Below are 23,941 nucleotides of genomic sequence, written 5' to 3' on the forward strand. Positions count from 1 at the left end.
CGTTCAGTAAGCTGAGTCGGCTGGCTGAGCATGTTGCCTCCTTTACATTCGGGCCCCGACACTAAGAGAAACGTACAGAAATGGCTTTTATCGGGCACTTTTCATGTCCAATGCGCTTGACATCTCCCACGGGCGACAGAGTTCATTTACGACACTTTTCCTTTCTTTCTTTCTTCTTTCTGTACTCTTTGATGAAAAAAAAACGAGTAATCATGTAAGGGAAAATGTCTTTTTTCATGGAGAAAACGTGCACTAGGAAATGTTGTGTTTAGAAGAAGTGAGTTAACATGAAAAGTGACCTAATTTACCGGAGCAAATGCTCACCTAGCAAGGTCTGCTTTACTACTAGAGAGACGTAGAGTGAAAGATGTGATAATTTCAAGCCGTTGTGGAACAAAACGCTATTTTCTTTTAATTATAAATGAATTAGAAATTCAGAGCGACACATAAAGGCTTTGTCTGCTTAAAAGTGATGATTTTTAAAAACTGATAAAAATTTGGAAAACACGTTTCTCACGTAGAAATTTAAGATGGGGGTGGGGTATTACTAGTAGTGGCGCTGAACTCACCATGGTGCAATTCATTTACGTGACGGACTAGTGGTTTAATGGATAACGCGTCTGATTTCGGTTTATTAGATTGTCGATTCGACTTCTACCGGGGTTGTGTGATTTAAATCAGGCTCCTCAGAAATAGAAGTCCGTTATGTAAATAGACCGCACCTGAAAGCAAATGTTGGGTCTGGTTTCCTTTCTTTCCTGCATGAAATAGCAAATCGTTACAAAAAACACCAGCTAATGTCCAATAGCGTTAGTCATTTAAGCAAACATGAATATACTGTAGGTCTTGGTACATGGGAGTGGATTTCAACCACAATTAAAAAAGGACAAATTGTAATTACAGGCTTCAGACACTTTTTCATACAAAAGTGACCAAACACTCCCTAACTTTCAGGTTTGCTTGAACCTGTAACAAAAACGAGGTCTGAAACTTCCATTCTCTGATGTTACTGTCTCTAAAGTCGGACATGATGTTACGCAGATGGGCAGTTTTACATCTATAGATCTCACCCCCTACAGCCCCGATATTCCTGGACAGGATACTTACCACCAGCCTCGTGAACTTCTCATCTTGACCTCTCCCAGGAGGAGCACAATTAACACAGAATCCTCTCTCCATTTAGCAAATAACACAAAACACTGCTTACCTGTCAAGACAGAAAACCGGGCTGCTCCAGGTGAGGCTTGAACTCACAACCGCGGCATGACTCCACTAATCATGTCATTTTACATGGCCTGAACCTGGAAAGAGATTGGAAGCCGCGAAGTTATGGTGTTTTTTTAATACTTGCCTACTCTTTCAATTTTTCCGTCAAGTCTTTTATTTGGTAGTACTTTCAATTGATGTTAATCCTTGTCCCGATGCACGTTCTGGGCCATGGTGCATCTTGAATAATGTTCTTATAGGCTTCAGTTTGGAAAAGTGCGCTCTTCAGAAGCTACCAAAACCGCTAATGGTTACATAACACTTAATGCAAAAGCAACGTTCGGGTTTGAAAAAAAATATTACTTGCTATGAATACAAACACTGTTACAGGAGGCGTGTTAGGGATATTTTAGCTTAGATCATCAATTCATCTTACATTTCTTCTCCATCTATATCAACAGCGTAATCGCTACTGAGTGCTAAAGGCAGGTCCTGGCAATACAATCTTCTTTAGAAAACATTTTTAAAACTATTTCCACTACCATACGTAAAGTAAAAGATAGCGATTGCACGCAACGAATAAAATCTCTTTTCCAGGGACGTTGTAGTTAGATGCAAATTACAATCGAAAATGTATCAGCTTTAACATTTTCTTTTGGATTCACAGGACAGTCAGCATGAGTCATCAAAGAGCCTGTAGTGGCAAGAAGTTTAAAAGCGCACTAGTGATCTGTCTTTGGTCAAAGGAATTGCTGGAGCAGTAGGACGCAGAGCAATATCTTGCAGCTGTAGACGATGTTTGGGGAAGAGATAATTCTGTTTTCAGCACAGGGAGTGAGAATGAGCTCAGTCCGGCTCCCAGCAGAATCCATTCTGGTTTGGTTACTGTTAGACTGTGCGTCTGAGGCTCTTTGGATCGCAAAACATAAGTTCACAATACGATAAAAAACACAGAAAGCACAAACGTAATAATATAATGATACAAAATCAATACCAAATCATAAAGCCAATTAAGTACCTATCCTTTGAAAACAGTGACATTTGTATCTACTTTTGAATTACAAATCAGACAGCGTAGTCCCTTAATTCAAAGATCAGATCTTGGCCAAAACAAGACAACCAGATGTTAGCTGAATTCGGACCAAGAGCCTCTGCTTCATCGTTTATTGAGCTTTTGATCAACGTCTGAGTGAAAAAGATTCGCTATTTTAACTATTTGATTAAAGTTCACAAAAGCACCTTCCTTCGAGCTGGGGTCGAAACAGCGACTTAAGGATTCCTAACTATTTCTAATACAGTCAGCCGCACTACCAACTGAGCTATCGAAGGGATTTAAAGTGCTCCTCTCTGGCACATATTGCCCAATGTAGTGAAACATTCCGGGTACTTAAATTCCAGTTTGACATCAAGTTTCCAACTCGTTTCCTTAGACTTGTTTACCTTGAATTTAAGCCACAAACCAGGATTCTACTGTATAATCTTCCGGGGATGTTACAAAATGTTTGATGGGGCATCAATCATTACAGGCGGAAATTCACTCCTTTTTTTTTCTCGAGGCATCATATTAAATGATCCATTTCATTTGGATCAAGAAGAGGATCACCATGAGAAATAGAACAAACTGTTTGATTCCGTCTTTATTGGGAGCTGTATCACAGCTAATGCATGTAAAGCCTTCAGTATGCGATAGTGAGAGCTCAGTTATGCCAGGGAGTGGGAGTGAAGAGAACTGAACTGAAATTTAGCAAATTCATATTTAAATAGAGTGTAAATCATCAAAGTGTTCTGTCACTTAAAACTTATTATAACACTACCAGGAGTGGGGATTGAACCCACGTGGACATTTGTCCATTGGATCTTAAGTCCAACGCCTTAACCACTCGGCCATCCTGGTCTACAACGATATGCTCTTCAGTTGTTTAGCATTTAAATATGATTCAACAATTAAAAAATATTAAACCACAAAACCTCTTAGAGTTGCGAGAATACTTCCTTTGTGTATAAAATACATTGTGAATGCTTTCTTTACTTTTTCGTTTTTATGACATTTTTTTGACCGAGCACGAATATTCTTTTGTCCATATCTTCCCAATGGAAGCACAGAACGCCGTCAAACCAAATGCATTTTAAAGACCACGACTTGTGGATATTTCCACAGCCTTTACATCAAACTCACTTTACATCAGTGGGCTAATTATCTTTTTTTAAACCTCCGGTTTTTCATCAATGCATAATTACGCACTTACTGGAACCCGGAGGACCGCTGTGTACAGACGTTCACAACGCGAGAAACACTGTTCAATACGGCTTCGTGCGAAAAACCTGTATATGACCATAGGAAGCAGAACAGCGCAGTCTCCAATTACCCAGACTGTAAGCACAGAAATAAAGCTTTGTTTGATTTCTGAAACCCTTCCTTTACGACCTGTTTTAATTCAGTTAAGGGTCAACTATATTGACAATACTACTGACAGCAGGAAGATTAAAATATTCTTTACTCAGCAGCTTATTAAAAACAGCTCCCATGATGTTCAAACCGTTTTTTTACACAGAACACTGACAGCTTTTCGTTCTGAATCTCTTTTTCTTGTGCTTTTATTTAATATGGCACAATGCACTGGGATAGGGGTATTCTGTTCACAAACCAATAGCATTTAAATCACAGCACCCACAATGCTGCAAGTAAGTGTTTTGCACACTGAGCAGGTCTTCTGACTTTTCCCAGCTTTGTGTTGGGTTGTGGAACCTTTATTTTTTATGATTTTCTGTAGATAACACTACAGGTATACACTGGGATAGGTGGGTCTTTTTCATGGCTCAATAGTAATTCAAATACAACAGCCACACTGCTGAAACCATATGTTTTACATACCAGACAGGGCCCCTAACTCATACAACCTTGCTGTGGCTGTGGCCTCTTTCTTTATTTTTTTATGATTTTCTGAAAGTAACACTACAGGTAATACACTGGGACAGGTGGGTCTTCTTCATGGCTCAATAGTGTAGTGGTTTGATGGGTTTACAATTATTAATTGTAACAGTAATCACGAGGTTGTTCGTTGTAGCTTTTAGAAAATCAATCGTCAAACAACTAACAACGCACACACACGGGTTCGATACACGAGATACAATTATTAATATAAATTGTGCACCAAAGATATACTAGTCTGCCTGGATACGAGCGGCAGACCTTACTGTGAGGGTTATCAATATACAAGGTATATAATCTCGAAGAGATGCAAACACAAAGAGATACACAACAGAGAATATATGTCAATATATATCGTTCGGTTACCAAATCGCTAACCAGTGTTATTACCCACTGTTACTCTAAACTCGGAAGTAAATACATTACTCATGAATTAAATTGATAACAACTTGTGTTGAGGTACAATTGAATTCTCGAGACGCAATGTAGAACATGGGGTTTACTTATCCACTGTGTATGGATTTGGAATCTCCCGCCACGAACACCAAACCAGCTGACAGGCTCTGTTGCAGCCTCTGTTGCAGCGGTTGTCCAATGGGCGTTGTGTCGGCGTCCTCTGTCTACCGGCCAACCAGTCAAGGTGCAGCTCGGAGTAGGATGGGCGGAGGAATCTGACTGCGGCGCGCAGGGCAGTTGTTGCTCTGAGGGGATCTACCAGGAGTCCGGCTGGCTAGTAGAAAGTCTCTATGCACAGAGTGTGACCGCGAGTCCTCACAAGTCACTCTTTTGCCCGGGAAGAAGCTGGTTCGTTCCCGGTCCAGCGCTGCTTCTGAATAAGCTATTCAGGTTGTCAACGAGGGTCCAACTGTAGGCTGCCGTTGACCAAGCGAAGCATTCACGTTGGTAGAATTCTGAGTACGTACGGGATCCTCGGCCTCGCGCTTAGAACAAAGTCCAAGTCCTTTTGCAGACAACAGCAGTTGTCACGTGATTGTCTCTGAGGATGCGCGAAAATGGCCAAGGAGAGCCCCGATCTGAGCTTGCGCTCCCTTTTTGACCAAGACCCAGATGTGTGCTGATTGGTTGAGAGTTTGGCGGGCATTGGAGACCCACATGGTATTACCACGCCCTGCCAGTCCCTGATTGGTTGGTCAAGATGAGATATAATTCACTTACTCTTGACACTTAGGAATGCAGTCCAGATGTCCATTCGGCACTCCCTAGACTGATAGGCGCCAATGGATGACCATTGATCATGATAGCTAGGCTTAGCTAACTGCATCCCCATCTGGGAGCTTGTTCCTTATCAAAAGAAAACATCTTAAATCAGCCTGCATTAATACTTTCTCTGTGGCTGCACCACAGAGATGGAGGGTGAGATGGGGCCTCCTTTAGGACAGCATACCAACGCTTAATTCTGTCTTATTAACAAGCATTGCCGCTACAATAGCAATTCAAATACAACAGCCACACTGCTGAAACCATATATTTTACACACCAGACAGGCCCCCTAACCTCATACAACCTTGCTGTGGCTGTGACCCCTTTCTTTATTTTTTTATGATTTTCTGAAGGTAACACTACAGGTAATACATTGAGATAGGTGGGTCTGCTTCATGGCTCAATAGCAATTCAAATACAACAGCCACACTGCTGAAACCATATGTTTTACACACCAGACAGGCCCCCTAACCTCATACAACCTTGCTGTGGCTGCGGCCCCTTTATTTATTTTGTAATTATTTTTTCAATATGGCACCATTAGACAGCCGGTACATAGGGATAGGGGGGTGGTATTCACGAGTCAATAGCTCTTCAAGCACAACAGCCACAGTGCTGCAACCAAGTGTTTTACACACCAGACAAGCCCCCTAACCTTATACAATCTTGCTGTGGCTGTGTCCCTTTTCTTTATTTTTTTATGATGTTTTCAATATGGCACCATTAGACAGGCGGTACATGGTGATAGGAGGGTGCTATTCACGAGTCAATAGCTCTTCAAGCACAACAGCCACAGTGCTGCAACCAGGTGTTTTACACATCAGACAGGCCCCCTAACCTTATACAAGCTTGCTTTGAGTTGTGGAACATTTCTTTATTTTTTAATGATTTTTTTTTTACTGTAATCAAGTGTTGTGCTCATTAATAATAATAATAATAATTGCTTACACTTATATAGTGCTTTTCTGGACACTCCACTCAAAGCGCTTTACAGGTAATGGGGACTCCCCTCCACCACCACCAATGTGCAGCATCCACCTGGATGATGCGACAGCAGCCATAGTGCACCAGAACACTCACCACTATCAGTGAGGAGGAGAGAAGAGAAATGTAGCCAATTCAAAGATGGGGATTATTAGGAGGCCATGATTGGTAAGGGCCAATGGGGAAATTTGGCCAGGACACCGGGGTTACACCCCTACTCTTTTCAAGAAACGCCATGGGATTTTTAATGACCACAGAGAGTCAGGACCTCAGTTTTACATCTCATTCGAAGGAAGGCGCCTGTTTACAGTATAGTGTCCCCATCACTATACTGGGGCATTAGGACCCACATGGACCGCAGGGTGAGTGCCCCCTGCTGGCCCCACTAGCACCTCTTCCCGCAGGAACCTTAGTTTTTCCCAGGAGGTCTACCATCCAGGTACTGACCAGGCGCACACCTGCTTAGCTTCAGTGGGTTGCCAGTTGTGAGTTGCAGGGTGATATGGCTGCTGGCCATAATCAGCAGCCTTCAGTACTGAAGCAGGTGTGAGCCTGGTCAGTACCTGGATGGGAGACCTCCTGGGAAAAACTAAGGTTGCTGCTGGAAGAGGTGCTAGTGGGGCCAGCACCACCATTAGGCAGGCCTCCTGACCTTTCACAGTCATGCTTTGTTGTGTGAAACTTTAATTATCTTTTTAGGATTTTTTGAACATGGCAACTTCCACCGAGATGGGTGGGGGGTGTCGGGGTGCTCTTCAATAGCTTTTTCATCTATACACACAAACGAATGTAACCAAGACACTCAGAACCTGTCACGCAGGGGCTGACTGCTGAGGATAGGGATCCAATGCGGTGCCCTTGGTAGGGTTGGCGCGAGACACAGGCGTAGTCGGAGAAAACAGGCAGGGGTCCGAGTCCGGGAAGGCGTATTTCAAAGAAAACTCAGTCTTCACTCAGGTTGGGAGATTGTCAACAGAGATCTTTAATACAATCAGCTGAAGGGGAGCATATCACAGAGAAAGGGTTTCCCCTAGCACTCAAGACATGCTCACTAGACTGAAGTTATACTTTCCTTTTTTATACATTAAAAGTAGGCAATACTTTAACATATCAAAGGAACATACAGGGAAAGGGGCAGTGTCAGAAGTCAAACAAACAGGACGGGGGGTGCCATTTGGCATCCTAAAATCTGTTTCAATTTTCTCTGGTTGAATGGGTGTGAGGAATCACAGGCTTTAGTTTGCACCTAAGACAGTGGTCTTAGGTGCGAACAGAAAACCTTTCCCACGCATAGTCACTGTCCTGACCTTTTGACTCGGTCTTCCACACGTAGCACAGGCGTAGGCACAGAATCGACAGGCGAAGGCGTAGTCGAGGGACTGGCAGGGGTCGGAGTCCGGGAAGGCGTAGAAGTTGCGTCGGTGTGGATTCAGAAGGCAGAGGTGTAAACGAAGAGACAGGCTGGGGTCAGGATCCGAGAAAGCGTAAAACAGGCGAAGGTACAAAATCGAGTGGCTAAAGCGGTAGTCGGAAAAGCGGGGTCGAGGTCCAGGGGAGAAGTCGTAGTAAGGCAAAGGTGTAGTTAGTACGTAAGCTCCGATTCTCAATTCTCAAGAATCTCAATCGTGAGCAATGACCGGGGGGCAGATGAGGGTTTAAGTAGAGGACTGATTGACACGTGCACGTTTGGTACGGGGAGAGCTCGTAGGAATGCGGGAGCGCTTGCCTGCGTGAGGGAGATTCGTGACAAAACCAACAGAATCAACCTGAACTCACAGAAAAACAAGAATGCCCCCGAGACACCTGCACCCCCCCGGACCACTCTGGTATCAACACCCCCAAACCCATCCATACCAGCTAACAAGACTCAGAATCGGTGCAACCCTCCAACCTGGACCAAGAGCAGGATGGGACAAGAACCTGCACCACACTACGCACCCCTCATCCAGACCAGCAGGACAGCCAGACCACAGACAGCACCATCATGTAACCCCCCTGTTCATTCCAACAGAAAAGCCGAACTGACCCCCACCAGCATGGCGACGCTGCAGCTCTGGTCACACCAGCAGGCCCAATGGGCTCAGAGCTGGGGGACATACAGATGCAGCCATTCAAAATGCGTGGGCGATACCGCATTATTTTCCGGTACGCTGTACGCAGTCTACCGCAAGTTACGGGTAAATACTGCGAGTTACCGGTAAATACCACTAGTTACCGTAAATTCTCCTATAATATGACAAGCAAAATAATAGTATCCGGAATTTCGGCAAGCTGGAGCTAATAAAGCTCAACCTCTCATGTTTGAGCTGTGGCCATCAAAGTCTTTAACGAAGATATTACTAATAGTATTAATAATGAATGACCTTGGACAAGCTGTAAGTGTAAACTCAAAGTATTGCCCTGGTCAACATTCTTTTTTTCATTGACCGTCTTTGCAATCACGCATTTGTTTCCAATCATGGAAAGTACAGTAATTTTTGAGAATCGATTCACCATGCCTTTCACATGCTCATAAAAGAGATTGATTTAGGAACATAAACATATTACTGTATGAAAACTGTACTGTATACAGTATGTATATGTATATTTAATGTCTTAACTGTGCCCGTTTAAGTATTGAATATTCAAATCTAATTTTACCACTGAAGGGAAATCTTAGTAGCTGAGCATAAAAAGAATAGGAGCATACTGCAACGCGTGTGAAGGCCATAAACAATATTAATTTTGGAAGATAAACATACAGTATATGGCTGGTCTCGGTACTTTCTCGGTAAAGAAAACATACACGAAACATGGTTTCATTATGACCAGAATCGGTCTTGAGATATTTTTAACTTGATTTACAGTATTTGAGAGGTATGTCTTAACACCGATACTACAGTACGTAAATACTGCTCACGTATATGTTTCTAGGTTTATATTACGCATTTCATACGGTCAAATTACTTTTGAGCAACTAATAAGAAGTGCGAAACGGTATGCCCAGGGCGTTTTAGTTTCGTTTTACTGGGACTCTGCTTTAACAATGTCGCCGTGGATTAATTAGAGATATCAAGTACATACAAGTCATTTTTTAAATGTTGTAGTTCGTCTTGTAAAAATGTTACGAGTACATCATCTATCAACAATTACACAGGTTCTGTTTCCATATTGCGGATTTGGGTTCCGTAATATTATTTTCTAAATTTCACGTTGTGAATATATGATTTGGGCAAACAGAGCCGCAAAGAAATACACTATGGCTTGTTTTTTTTTTGCAGTTTTATCTAGAACAAGCGATGCTTAAACCTTTGTCTGATTCTTGTGAAACTATCCACATGACAGTTACAGTACCTAGGAGTTGACTTCAGTGATGTCACTGATGGGATGTTTCTAAAAATCCATCCTCTGTAAAACGTCTTCTCTAGTTGTCCTGCATATGTATTCGTTAATGAAGCTGTGTGTTCTGAGACTGGATCTCTACATTTCTGTATGAACCAGCTTAGAGGGCTAAAGACAGCTTGTGTTTAAATTGAGTGTAAGGCAATTTATGCTTCTAAAGTCATGGTCAGCATTTATTATTGTACTGTGCTGTAAACTTGTTCTGTGCCTAGTCACATTATTTTATAGCGTTTTTATAGCGTTATCAAATCCGGTGGCGCTGTGTGTTAGTTTCCTGACTCCCATGTCACATGGTCTGTGATTGAAACCTGTGAAACCGGTTTAATTCGTCACAGCCAGCACTCAGGCAGAGAGGGGGTTGTACTCTTAAAGTAGAAGAAGGCGAGATTTCCAGCGAAAGACACCTCCCCCTAATAATACACCCTCATACGATTCAAATTGTATTACAGCATTGTAATTACACATTGTAATTGTATTACACATTGTACACATGCTTAAAAGAGAAGAGAGAAAACGCAAGCCTTCTTCAGGTGTGAGGGTCTTCTGCTCAGAATGAAACGCTAAAATGTAATGTAGGCTCTGAATGGGTTCAATTATGATTTGGGCTTGATTAAGGTCGCTGCCTTTCATCTAAAACCCTACTTGAATCCTTCTAAACTAAAAATCAGTGTTAGTGAGTTTTAATAAAGAGGTATCCAGGTAACAGTGAAACGGGCGGACAGTCTGGGGAGATCGCCCGTTTTCCATGTAAATAGTTCCCTGGTTCCGCACCCCTTGGTGTTTCTCTCGCTCTCTCTCGGGTCACCTGATCATTAGCTCGAAAGATTTCAGTGCTTTGTGTATATTCTAATGGTAGTGGGGGCAGGGTGTGTGGGAACAGGTTTGGTTGAAATTGCATTGGAGATCTATGTTCTTCACACCTGAAACATTTTCTCTGAAAGCATTTTCTTCGCAGTTTAACCGATCTTGTTACAGCATGTTACAGTTTACTATTATTAACCATATTAATTTTAAGTGCTTAATGCCATTTTTTGACCAGGCACGAATATTCTTAAGTCCATATCTTCGCAAGGGAATCAGTGCGAATTGCAATACTAATTAAATTAAAACTACTAGCTACTAACTAATACTAGCTAATTAAAACAAACCAGAAACGTGTTGTTCTGTCTAATGACATTACAAGTGGAAAGATTACAGATTTTAATCGTCTTTAATTTTGTTACGTTATACATTTTAGAAACGTTTCATCCATACAAACACCACAAAACTTTTTTCGATTGTATTTCTGAATATTATGTTACACTTAGTTCACTGTTTTAAATACATCTAATTAAGAAAGTTAGGTGTTAGCATAAACTATTAGCAATCAATAATATTAAATTTAGCACTGTAATAAGCTGTTGCACTTTCCCCCGCATCTTGTAAAAATATATTTTCATTGTTCAAATATACATTAAGTCTGACTATCATATAATAAGTTAAATACAAAACTAAAGAAAAAATAGGGTTAAATATAATTCAAAATATTTTGCTAACAATGTTAACTGTTTATGAATAATAAAATGTATTAACTAAGGAGTAGGATGGCACAGTTGTTAGTATGTTTTTTGTTTTGTTTCTTTTTCATAAATACAACAGTAGTACCTGATGTCTCAGTGGCTTTCAAAATTAAATTATGAATGCAAACCTGTGAACTAGAAAGATAACTAAGATATCCATCCATTTATAATGGTGGCAAAGTGGTTAGCATTGCTATCTTGCAGCACTGGGGTCCTAGGTTCAATTCCTGCCATCCTGTGTGTGTGGGGTTTACATGTTCTCTCTGGGTTACATGGTTTTTCTCCATATGTGTGATATGACTCCCTCTCGCACTCCAAAACATACTGGTAAGTTAATTGGTTTATGGGAAAACTGGCCCTGGTGTGTGTGTTTGTGTCTGTCTGTCCTGTGATGGACTGGCGCTATGTCCAGGGTGTATTCTGCCTTGTGTCCGTTGCTTACTGGGATAGGTTCCAAATCCTCTGTACTGGATAAAGAGATTAGAAATGGATGGAAGTAAAGGCACTGTGTGGATGGAACTATACACAGTGTTAGAAACCCACTATGAAATGGCAGCATCTCACTGAGAATAAAATATCTTATAGTGCTGGCTTAAGGAAACAGCCTTTCCACCTCTCTTGCACATCAGTATCCATACCTAGTTATTTAAACAAATTGCCTCTAATTATAAACATCTTAATATGCTGGCTCTGTGGATCCGCATCAGCTATGTTTGCCCATTCCTTCAATTCATGTGCATCCAACACACAGTTCAATGCCAGCAAGTACACATAATCTAAAATACAATCCTTATTTCAGTATCTATGTAAACATATAGTCTGTTAACTTCATCTTCATCAAAAGTATGCCTAACCCCATTAGGAAGTGTTCCTGTTATAAGTGTATTCCTCAGCTTTCCCCAAATTATCTTCCTCTTGCCAACATCTCTAGTCTTTTATCCTGCAATAACTCAGCCAACACTTAAATCTCCATAAGCTGCTTGTGTTAATTTCTTTAACTCACAAATATCATGTGTAAATACTGGCCATGTAATACTCTGCATTGTGGAATAATAGTTTATTTTAAAGGGAACTAGAGAAACTAAGAACTAGAGAAATCAAGAAAGGCTTTTTTTCTAGAATTAATAAATGCACATCCTGTTCACTGGGGAAATTAAATCCACACTGAGCAATCTTCGATATGTTCAGAATATGACAGCAAGAATCCTATCAGGGATGCATTATACCTGTTTTCAAGTCCTTGCACTGGTTACCTATCAGATTTTGAGTCAACTTCAAAATCCTTATCCTCCTTATATACTGTCCTACAACTGTTATTATTGATGACCGAATTATTGTACTTGACATGACTTCATTCAGCCTTTCCTGAACGTCTATGACAGGCAGAGAGAGTGCTGTTTCTGGTGCGATCTTTTGCAGCTGACATTTCACTGTTTTAAACGAACAAGAAATTAGATTGCTCATAAATCAGTTATTCTATATAAACACAGTGTAATTGCCCTCCAAAAATCCTCTTTTTCTTGTTCGTTTTAGAGACCTTGATCGAAACTGATTTTAGATGTCAGAAAGGATTTATTTTCTCTGTATTTCCTACATTGCTTTGTCGAGATTTTAACTTTATATCTAACTTTATATCTAGGCTCAGATTTCAACTATAAATCGTACAGTAATTAATAGCAGTAAATACTGATGTTTTGCGCCCTCTTACCACAAAAATATATGTTTTGTAGTTGGGATTAACTTTATTTCGTACGCGTAGCTACTCCGATTCGGATATCGAACAGTTAAAGATGGCGGCAAATCAGACACCCAGAGAGAGGGGGGGGCGTCTTCTCGCCTCCATAACTAAAATGCCAAATAGGAGTGGCTTAAGCGACATACACAGTCGTGTAACTGACAGTTTGAGGTAGCCTATCGTGTAAATTTCGCTTTGTTGTTGATAGGTTAAGCTTTCGAAACTCTGCCCCAAAGTCATGTGACTGATTTTTCGCCCTGTTTCGTTGGTTAAACGCAATGATCACAAGCACCACCATGGTAACTGGGATGTGTAGTTTTTAATTCCATTTGAATTATAACTGTACGTACTGTCTTCATATTTGACCAGGGCTTTAAAGAGAAGGCGCGCCAAAAAATTTCGGTGCCGTCGTCTCCATTTTAAAGGTACCCCCGTGCTGGAAGAATTTGACCTCGGAACGTTTGCCCAGCGTAGTTATAGTGGACATAAAAACAAGAGTTCGCTGGCATTATATCCTAGAAGACACAGACCGGCGCCAGACCGGTAAATGCTTGATGAACTAGGGATTGGACAGTTTCCAAGTGCTTGTACAATCGATGGAAATGTTCAAATAAACGTGCAAAAGAAATAAACAAAATAATAATTTATTTCTTTATCATATTGGCTAGCTAATGTCCTCTCTTTGCTAGTTAGTGGCTGTGTTTCTGCGTTGGGTAGCAATGGGTGACTGTTCTCAGGCGGAAGATGTAAACAGCTTAATTTTTGTGTTAAATAATTTTAAAAAATTAAAATTCATTCTATACAGCAATCACATATTTGGGTACCGTTTCATAAAACTTTCATGCTTAAAATGTTTAGGGAGAAATGGAAGACTGGTGTGTATTTTTTCTTTAAACTATCAAGACCAGCCATACACAGTACAGTTTATGTACATACAGAAATGTTTATGTTCCTAAATTAATATCGTTTATGACCTTCAGATGCGTTATGCTCCTCTTCTTTTTATGCTCAGCTACTAAAATTTCCCTTTAGTGGTAAAATTCCATATAAATATTCAAAACTAAGCGGATTGAAACGTGCACAGTAAAGACATTAAATGATTAAATCTTTTCACTACCAACCAATGCACCACGAGTGCCCCTGTCGGTCATTTTGGCCAGCCAATCACTTACCGCGGTGCCCTCCGGTGCCCTGCGGGTTGGTTACTGTACCGCGGGTTTTTAACGCTCATTTTTAACCGGGGTAAAGTTAGCTTGAAGTTCGAAAACGATTTTGGCACGCCTGTAGCTCTTTCACGAAATCTCTTAGAGTTACAAAAACACTTGCTTTGTGTATAAAATACATTGTGGATGATTTCTCAGCCTTTACTTTCTCGGTTTTATGACATTTTTTTGACCAAGCACGAATATTCTTTTGTCCATATCTCCGCAATGGAAGCACAGAACGCCTTCAAACCAAAAGCATTTTAAAGACCACGACTTGTGGATATTTCCACAGCCTTTACATCAAACTATCGGTGAGCTAATTATCTTTTTTTAAACCTCCGGTTTTTCATCGATGCGTAATTACGCACGAACTGGAACCCGGGGGACCGCTGTGTGCACACGTTCACAAAGCGAGAAATACTGTTCAATACGGCTTCATGCGAAAAACCCGTATATGACCATAGGAAGCAGAACAGCGCGGTCTCCAATTACCCAGACTGTAAGCACGGGAATGTTTGATTTCTGAAACCCTTCCTTTACGTCCTGTTTTCATTCAGGTAAGGGTCAACTATATTCACAATACTACTGACAGCAGGAAGATTAAAATATTCTTTACTCAGCAGCTTATTAAAAACAGCTCCCATGATGTTCATACCGACTTTTTACACAGAACACTGACACAGCTTTGCATTCTGAATCTCTTTTTCTCATGCTTTTATTTAATATGGCACAATGCACTGGGATAGGGGTATTCTGTTCACAAACCAATAGCATTTAAACCACAGCACCCACAATGCTGCAAGTGTTTTGCACACTAAGCAGGTCCTCTGACTATTCCCAGCTTTGTTTTGGGTTATGGAACCTTTCTTTTTTTATGATTTTCTGAAGATTACACTACAGGTAACACACTGGGGTAGGTGGGTCTTCTTCATGGCTCAATAGCATTTCAAATACAGCACCCACACTGCTGAAACCAAGTGTTTTACACACCAGACAGGCCCCCGAACCTCATACAACCTTGCTGTGGCTGTGGCCCCTTTCTTTATTTTGTAATGATTTTCTGAAGATAACACTACAGGTAATATAGTGCCATAGGTGGGTAGTCTTCATGGCTCAATAGCATTTCAAATACAACAACCACACTGCTGAAACCAAGTGTTTTACACACCACACAGGTCCCCTAAACTTATACAACCTTTCTGTGGTTGTGGCCCCTTTATTTATTTTTTTAATAAGAATTTTAGTTTTTCAATATGGCACCATTAGACAGGCGGTACATGGGGATTGGGGGGTGCTATTCATGAGTCAATAGCTCTTCAAGCACAACAGCCACAGTGCTGCAACCAGGTGTTTTACACCAGACATTTCCCCTAACCTTATACAACCTCGCTTTGAGTTGTGGAACATTTCTTTATTTTTTAATGTTTTTTTTGACTGTAATCAAGTGTTGTGCTCACTAGGCAGGCCTCCTGACCTTTCACAGTCATGCTTTGTTGTGTGCAACTTTAATTATCTTTTTAGGATTTTTTGAACATGGCAACTTCCACCGAGACGGGTGGGGGGTGTGGGGGTGCTCTTCAATAGCTTTTTCATCTATACACACAAACGGATGTAGCCAAGACACTCAGAACCTGTCACGCAGGGGCTGACTGCTGAGGATAGGGATCTAATGCGGTGCCCTTGGTAGGGTTGGCGCGAGACGCAGGCGTAGTCGGAGTAAACAGGCAGGGGCCTGAGTCCAGGAAGGCGTAGTACAGGCGTAGGCACAGAATCGACAGGCGAAGGCGTAGTCGAGGGACTGGCAGGGGTCGGAGTCCGGGAAGGCGTAGAAGTTGCGTCGGTAGGCAGAGGCGTAAATGAAGAGACAGGCTGGGGTCAGGATCCGAGAAAGTGTAAAACAGGCGAAGGTACAAAATCGAGTGGCTAAAGCGGTAGTCGGAAAAGCGGGGTCGAGGTCCAGGGGAGAAGTCGTAGTAAGGCAAAGGCGTAGTTAGTAGGTAAGCTCCGGGAGAGAATCTCAATCATGAGCAATGACCGGGGGACAGATGAGGGTTTAAGTAGAGGACTGATTGACATGTGCACGTTTGGTATGGGGAGAGCTCGAGGGAATGCGGGAGCGCTTGCCTGCGTGAGGGAGATTCATGATAGAACCAACAGAATCAACCTGAACTCATAGAAAAACAAGAATGCCCCAGAGACACCTGAATCCCCCTCCTGGACCACTCTGGTATCAACACCCCCAAACCCATCCATACCAGCTAACAAGACTCAGAATCGGTGCAACCCTCCAACCTGGACCAAGAGCAGGATGGGACAAGAACCTGCACCACACTACGTACACAGGTTTGTATTTTTGGCTGAAGATGAAAATGTCTAACATAGATTGTTTTGGTTCTAGCAAACAATAAAAATAGTTGTTAAAATCCAAACACACATAATGAGATCACTCTCTGTCAGTATGTGTAACATTCTGGGTCTGGGCTCCTCTGTATTTGGGCTAAAGAGAGTTCAACAACATTATTAAATGCACTGACATCATAATCTGACAAGATCCATTGTTTAGGGGAGACTTGACCACCCACTGTCCCCCTGGTATCGTGAAGCTCATTGTCCTTTAGCTTTCCAAAACCAGAATCACTTGGGACTCCGGGGGGATCGGTGTATGCAAAATATGAATTCCTTATGCAAGAAATTGTATATGGTCAATATAGCGATCATATCTTATCAGCAGATGGTAATCTCCAAGGAACAAGTAATAGGTTTATTCCACGCTGAAAAATGATCAAATGATTGATGAACCCAAGTGATTTGAAAGAAATGTTAAACAACTCAAAGCGAGGTTGTATTAGGTTAGGGGAGCTGTCTGGTGTGTAAAACACCTGGTTGCAGCACTGTGGCTGTTGTGCTTGAAGAGCTATTGACTCGTGAAGAGCACTATGTACTATCCCCATGTACCGCCTGTCTAATGGTGCCATATTGAAAAACTCATAAAAAAATAAAGAAAGGGGCCACAACCACAGCAAGGTTGTATAAGGTTCTGGGGGCTGTCTGGTGTGTAAAACACTTGGTTTCAGCAGTGTGGCTGTTGTATTTGAAATGCTATTGAGCCATGAAGTCGACCCACCTGTCCCAGTGTATTACCTGTAGTGTTATCTTCAGAAAATCATAAAAAATTAAAGAAAGGGGCCACAGCCACAGCAAGGTTGTACGAGGTTCGGGGGCCTGTCTGGTGTGTAAAACACTTGGTTTCAGCAGAGTGGGTGCTGTATTTGAAATGCTATTGAGCCATGAAGACGACCCACCTACCCCAGTGTGTTACCTGTAGTGTAATCTTCAGAAAATCATTAAAAAATAAAGGTTCCATAACCCAAAACAAAGCTGGGAATAGTCAGATGACCTGCTCAGTGTGCAAAACACTTACCTGCAGCATTGTGGGTGCTGTGGTTCAAATGCTATTGGTTTGTGAACAGAATACCCCTATCCCAGTGCATTGTGCCGCATTAAATAAAAGCAAGAGAAAAAGAGATTCAGAACACAAAGCTGTGTCAGTGTTCTGTGTAAAAAATCGGTTTGAACATCATGGGAGCTGTTTTTAATAAGCTGCTGAGTAAAGAATATTTTAATCTTCCTGCTGTCAGTAGTATTTTCAATATAGTTGACCCTTACCTGAATGAAAACAGGGCGTAAAGGAAGGGTTTCAGAAATCAAACAAAGCTTTATTCCCGTGCTTACAGTCTGGGTAATGGGAGACTGCGCTGTTCTGCTTCCTATGGTCATATACGGGTTTTTCGCATGAAGCCGTATTGAACAGTATTTCTCGCTTTGTGAACGTGTGCACACAGCGGTCCCCCGGGTTCCAGTTCGTGCGTAATTACGCATCGATGAAAAACCGGAGGTTTTAAAAAAGATAATTAGCTCACTGATAGTTTGATGTAAAGGGTGTGGACATATCCACAAGTCGTGGTCTTTAAAATGCATTTGGTTTGACGGCGTTCTGTGCTTCCATCGCGAAGATATGGACAAAAGAATATTCGTGCTTGGTCAAAAAAATGTCATAAAAACGAAAAAGTAAAGGCTGAGAAAGCATCCACAATGTATTTTATACACAAAACAAGCATTCTCGCAACTCTAAGAGGTTTCGTGAAAGCGCTACAGGCGTGCCAAAATCGTTTTCGAACTTCGAGCTAACTTTACCCCGGTGAGCACACTATGGGGGATTTCCGGTTATGTGAAATACCAGCAGTTTAATAAATAACGCATCTGATTTTGGATCATAAGATTGTAGGTTCGACTTCTACCTGGCTCGTGTAAATTTTATTCAAGCTCCTCAGTAATAGATGTCTATTATGTAATGAACCGCACCTGAAAGCAAACATTGGGTCTGTTTCCTTTGTTTTTCAGCATGAAATAGCAAATCATTACAAAAAGTACCTGCTAATGTCCAATAGCGTTTTTTTTTTTCAAATTACATTTTCAGGCTTCAGACACTTTTTAATAAAACAAAAGTGTCCGGAAACTCCCTAACTTTTAGGTTTGCTTGAACCTGTATTAAAATAAGTTATTTGAAACTTCCGGGATTCCATTCTCTGATGTAGCTGTCTCTAAAGACGGATGTGATGTTTCGCAGATGTGAACTGTGCCTTCTCTCTTGTGTTTAAGGGTATTCGCTGTGTGAGATCCTAACTGTATGTCCAGTAGGGCTCTATTTTGTTTAGATTATCTATGTGGTGTACAGATAGAACTCAACTACATGGTGTGAATTCTGTGTTTAGGACGAGCAGAACCTGAAAAACGAAAAGCAGACCTCAATGTAATTTGAACATGCAGCCTTCTGATCTGGAGTCAGATATGCTACCTTTGCGCCATGGCTATCAGCACCTTTGAATTTCCCAAAGGAGACAAATCAACTTCACAAAAAAAAATCTCCTGTGAAGAGCGCCGCTCTTCCGAAGAGAGTCTCTTCATCCCAGACCACATTTTATTCTTCCTGCACAGCTCTTGTGCAGGTGTTGTTCTCAATTACAGATCCAGGAACACTGATTTTTTTTCCCTATTTTTTTCACTTAAGTACCCCATGGTGCAACCGTAGCACGTCTGACTCTAAATCCCCAAGTTCATTTTCAAAGTATATCGGAGTCAACTGATACTGATCAGGTTCTGCTGCTACTGAACCCGCAGTCTTCACCTTAAAGTTCAATTCCCCAAGCCTTTTGACCTTATATGTCCATCCCTTCTCGTCAAAACTCGTATTTTCACAGAGTACCCTTCAGAAATCGCAGTATAGAATGAAAAAACTCCAGTAGATCTCGGCCGCTGTTGGTGATTTTCCTTTAAAAATAAATGAATCTCTGGAAATTTTACGGAGTATCACTTTCACTGAGACCGAGAAGTGTTAAGCTGTACATGAGTTTTTGTGGTTCGGTTGTTAACCAAAAGGGTGGTGGTTTGAGCCCTCCCAGGGACACTATGAGCCTTTTAATGTACACACCCGTCTCACTTTATCTCCATGGCCGGTCTTGTACCGCAATCAAATACAGAGCCCGCAGGGGGCAGTAAGCTTGCATATATAGCTCACTGTGTATATAATGAAGAAGTAGAGGTTAGTTTCTCATCTGCGCATTACAGAGCCTTACGCAACTCGTACTGTACCAACAGCTAGGGTTTGATCCCTGCACGGGCTATTAGTTGAAAAGCCATTGTAAATGACGTGTAAGAGATTTATAGATACTGTAGATCAGTGGTTCTCAAACTGTGGTACGCGTACCGGCAGTGGTACATGGAGTGCCACCAGGTGGTACGCCAAATGACCCTAGAACTGTGTAGTGTGCACTGAAAAATCGGGATGGGTTTTCATATTTTGTATTTTAATACGTGTCAAATACGCAGCCTACGTACTACGATACAGTACGCGCTAATACTTCAGTGGACACAAGAGATACTCTGTAATTCTATACCACTCTATAGGAATGCGTGCTACGGATGCAAGTGACCAATTGTATTTAAAAAAAGCTACTGCATCTCCAGCAAATAGGGAGAACGAAGAATGTGCGTGATTTTGGAACTATGCCAACATTCTAAACACAGCAATGCATAGAAATACGTGCTACGAACACCGGTAATCTTGTGAGCACACGAAAGCGTGATAACAGAAAAATATTTAAGAACTGTTCGAATTTGAGAAAAATACACCGAGCGTCTCTGTGTTTCGCTCCCATGCGCATGAAATAAAAACTTTAAATAAATACAGAAATAAAAACAGAAACGCGGAAAAATGCAAGCTTTCGGATTGCTAAAGCAGGTAAGCTACACTATTTTTGAAGAACCTTATTTACTGTTGGCAAAAGAGCTGACACGTATTATGTGTGGAGAAAAAGCTGCTAAACAGCTCGACCTGCTGCCCCCCTCCCCCTGAAAGACACAGTCATTCATAGAATTATTGAAATGAAGGATTATATCAAAAGTACACTGATAGAGCGCGTTAAGATGAGCAGATGTTTTTCACTGCAATTAGATGAGTCTGTAGTCGATTTGGCCAATTTGCTCGTTTACGTTAGATACGAGTTTGAGGGTATGTCCCATGAAGACTTTCTGTTCTGTAAACCGCTACCAACAGGAACTACAGGAGAGCACATATTTCAGCTTCTGAATGAATTTATCGAAGAGAATGGCCTCGACTTGATAAAATGCGTCTGAGTTTGTACAGACAGTGCTAGAGCAATGACAAGCCGACATAACGGTGCAGTTGCACGAATTAGAGAGGTTGCTCCAGAAATTAATGTACGCATTACAACATCCACCGCGAGACCTTTGCCGTCAAGAAAATGCCTGACGATTTAATATCTGTTAGACTCTGTTGTGAATTGTATCAAGGCTTGAAAAATTAATTCACATCTCCTTTGCTCAACTAAATAGGCTCACCCCTCTCACTGAAATGGTGCTTTTTTATTAGTTGTTGTTAATGTTTTTTTTCTGTAAAATACTTTGAGAAGCCACCTTTAAAGGCGCTATATCAAATAAAGTTCATTATTATAATATTTATTATATGTATGTGTGAGTATGTGCATGTACACTCATGTTGGTCATTGAGAATTTCTGGGGTTCCTATGAGATGATGACTTGTAGGTGGTACTTGGATGCTTTGGTTGGATTAGGAGTGGTACTTGGTCCAAAAAGTTTGAGAACCACTGCTGTAGATACTTTATTGATCCCATGAGGGAAATTAATAAAGCTTATCCAGCTGGCTTTTATGTTTCACACTAAATTGCGATCTTGAAACCAAAATAATTAGAAATATGGAACACAACCGTTGTTCTCCAAGAAGGAAAGCTGTTTAACGCTGACGTCACTCCTTTTTATTTAACCCAGATTGTGAAGACAACTCCCTCCTATCAAAGGTAAATGTTGCACAAAAGTTGGAAAGCACACTCTGAATCCATCTGTACTGTATATTTGATTCCGCGATCCGTTCAAGGCTGCTTGGTGCTTTCGCAAGCAAGTCATTTCAGGGAAGAAACTCACTTTAGAGAACTACTGGTGCATTTTCACTCATTGAATTTGATCTTTGTACTCTCTTTTCATTCTCAGCTATAATATTTCAAAATTACAGTTCGGATTTGTTGGAAAACTTCACAGGCATTATTAAGTTAGGACTGTACAATTGTATTTTAATATCTTGGTATATTTACCTTCATTTTAATATGGATTTAACCATAAATGTTGTACTTTTGTTGTACATTTTAACTGAGGACGCACGACGACTATTATACCTTGTGATACAGATGCAGCCATTCAAAATGAGCGGTAAAAACTCGCGGTACAGTAACCAACCCGCAGGGCACCATAGGGCACCGCAGGGCAAGTGATTGGCTGGCCAAAATGACCGACAGGGGCACTCGTGGTGCATTGGTTGGTAGTGAAAAGATTTAATCATTTAATGTCTGTACTGTGCACATTTCAATCTGCTTAGTTTTGAATATTTATATGGAATTTTACCACTAAAGGGAAATTTTAGTAGCTGAGCATAAAAAGAAGAGGCGCATTACGCATCTGAAGGTCATAAACGATATTAATTTAGGAACATAAACATTTCTGTATGTACATAAACTGTACTGTGTATGGCTGGTCTTGATAGTTTAAAGAAAAAATATACACCAGTCTTCCATTTCTCCCTAAACATTTTAAGCATGAAAGTTTTATGAAACGGTACCCAAATATGTGATTGCTGTATAGAATGAATTTTAATTTTTAAAAATTAAATTACCACGAAAATCTTCTGCCTGAGAACAGTCACCCGTTGCTACCCAACGCAGAAACACAGCCACTAACTAGCAAAGAGAGGACATTAGCTAGCCAATATGATAAAGAAATAAATGATTATTTTGTTTATTTCTTTTGCACATTTATTTGAACATTTCCATCGATTGTACAAGCACTTGGAAACTGTCCAATCCCTAGTTCATCAAGCATTTACCGGTCTGGCGCCGGTCTGTGTCTTCTAGGATATAATGCCAGCGAACTCTTGTTTTTATGTCCACTACAACTACGCTGGGCAAACGTTCCGAGGTCAAATTCTTCCAGCACGGGGGTACCTTTAAAGCGGAGACGACGGCACCGACATTTTTTGGCGGGCCTTCTCTTTAAAGCCCTGGCCAAATATGAATACAGTACGTACAGTTATAATTCAAACGGAATTAAAAACTACACATCCCAGTTACCATGGTGGTGCTTGTGATCATTGCGTTTAACCAACGAAACAGGGTGAAAAATCAGTCACATGACTTTGGGGCAGAGTTTCGAAAGCTTAACCTATCAGCAACAAAGCGAAATTTACACGATAGGCTACCTTAAACTGTCAGTTACACGACTGTGTATGTCGCTTAAGCCACTCCTATTTGGCATTTTAGTTATGGAGGCGAGAAGACGCCCCCCCCCCCTCTCTGGGTATCTGATTTGCCGCCATCTTTAACTGTTCGGTGTCCGAATCGGAGTAGCTACGCGTACGAAATAAAGTTAATCCCAACTACAAAACATATATTTTTGTGGTAAGAGGGTGCAAAACATCAGTATTTACTGCTATTAATTACTGTACGATTAATAGTTGAAATCTGAGCCTAGATATAAAGTTAGGTATAAAGTTAAAATCTCGACAAAGCAATGTAGGAAATACAGAGAAAATAAATCCTTTCTGACATCTAAAATCAGTTTCGATCAAGGTCTCTAAAACGAACAAGAAAAAGAGGATTTTCGGAGGGCAATTACACTGTGTTTATATAGAATAAGTGATTTATGAGCAATCTAATTTCTTGTTCGTTTAAAACAGTGAAATGTCAGCTGCAAAAGATCGCACCAGAAACAGCACTCTCTCTGCCTGTCATAGACGTTCAGGAAAGGCTGAATGAAGTCATGTCAAGTACAATAATTCGGTCATCAATAATAACAGTTGTAGGACAGTATATAAGGAGGATAAGGATTTTGAAGTTGACTCGAAATCTGATAGGTAACCAGTGCAAGGACTTGAAAACAGGTGTAATGCATCCCTGATAGGATTCTTGCTGTCATATTCTGAACATATTGAAGATTGCTCAGTGTGGATTTAATTTCCCCAGTGAACAGGATGTGCATTTATTAATTCTAGAAAAAAAGCCTTTCTTGATTTCTCTAGTTCTTAGTTTCTCTAGTTCCCTTTAAAATAAACTATTATTCCACAATGCAGAGTATTACA

General features: G+C 41.0%; 1 non-coding gene across 1 annotated transcript; it reads right to left on the reverse strand.

Annotated features, from left to right (window-relative positions):
- Nucleotides 1-3,017: 3,017 nt before the first annotated feature.
- trnal-uaa (transfer RNA leucine (anticodon UAA)) lies at nucleotides 3,018-3,100 on the reverse strand. Its single transcript has one exon. It is a non-coding gene; the product is annotated as a tRNA-Leu (tRNA).
- Nucleotides 3,101-23,941: the final 20,841 nt, after the last annotated feature.

This window comes from Lepisosteus platostomus, chromosome 5 (genome assembly GCF_059453375.1).
Source record: "Lepisosteus platostomus isolate fLepPlt1 chromosome 5, fLepPlt1.hap1, whole genome shotgun sequence".
Classification (NCBI taxonomy): domain Eukaryota; kingdom Metazoa; phylum Chordata; class Actinopteri; order Semionotiformes; family Lepisosteidae; genus Lepisosteus; species Lepisosteus platostomus.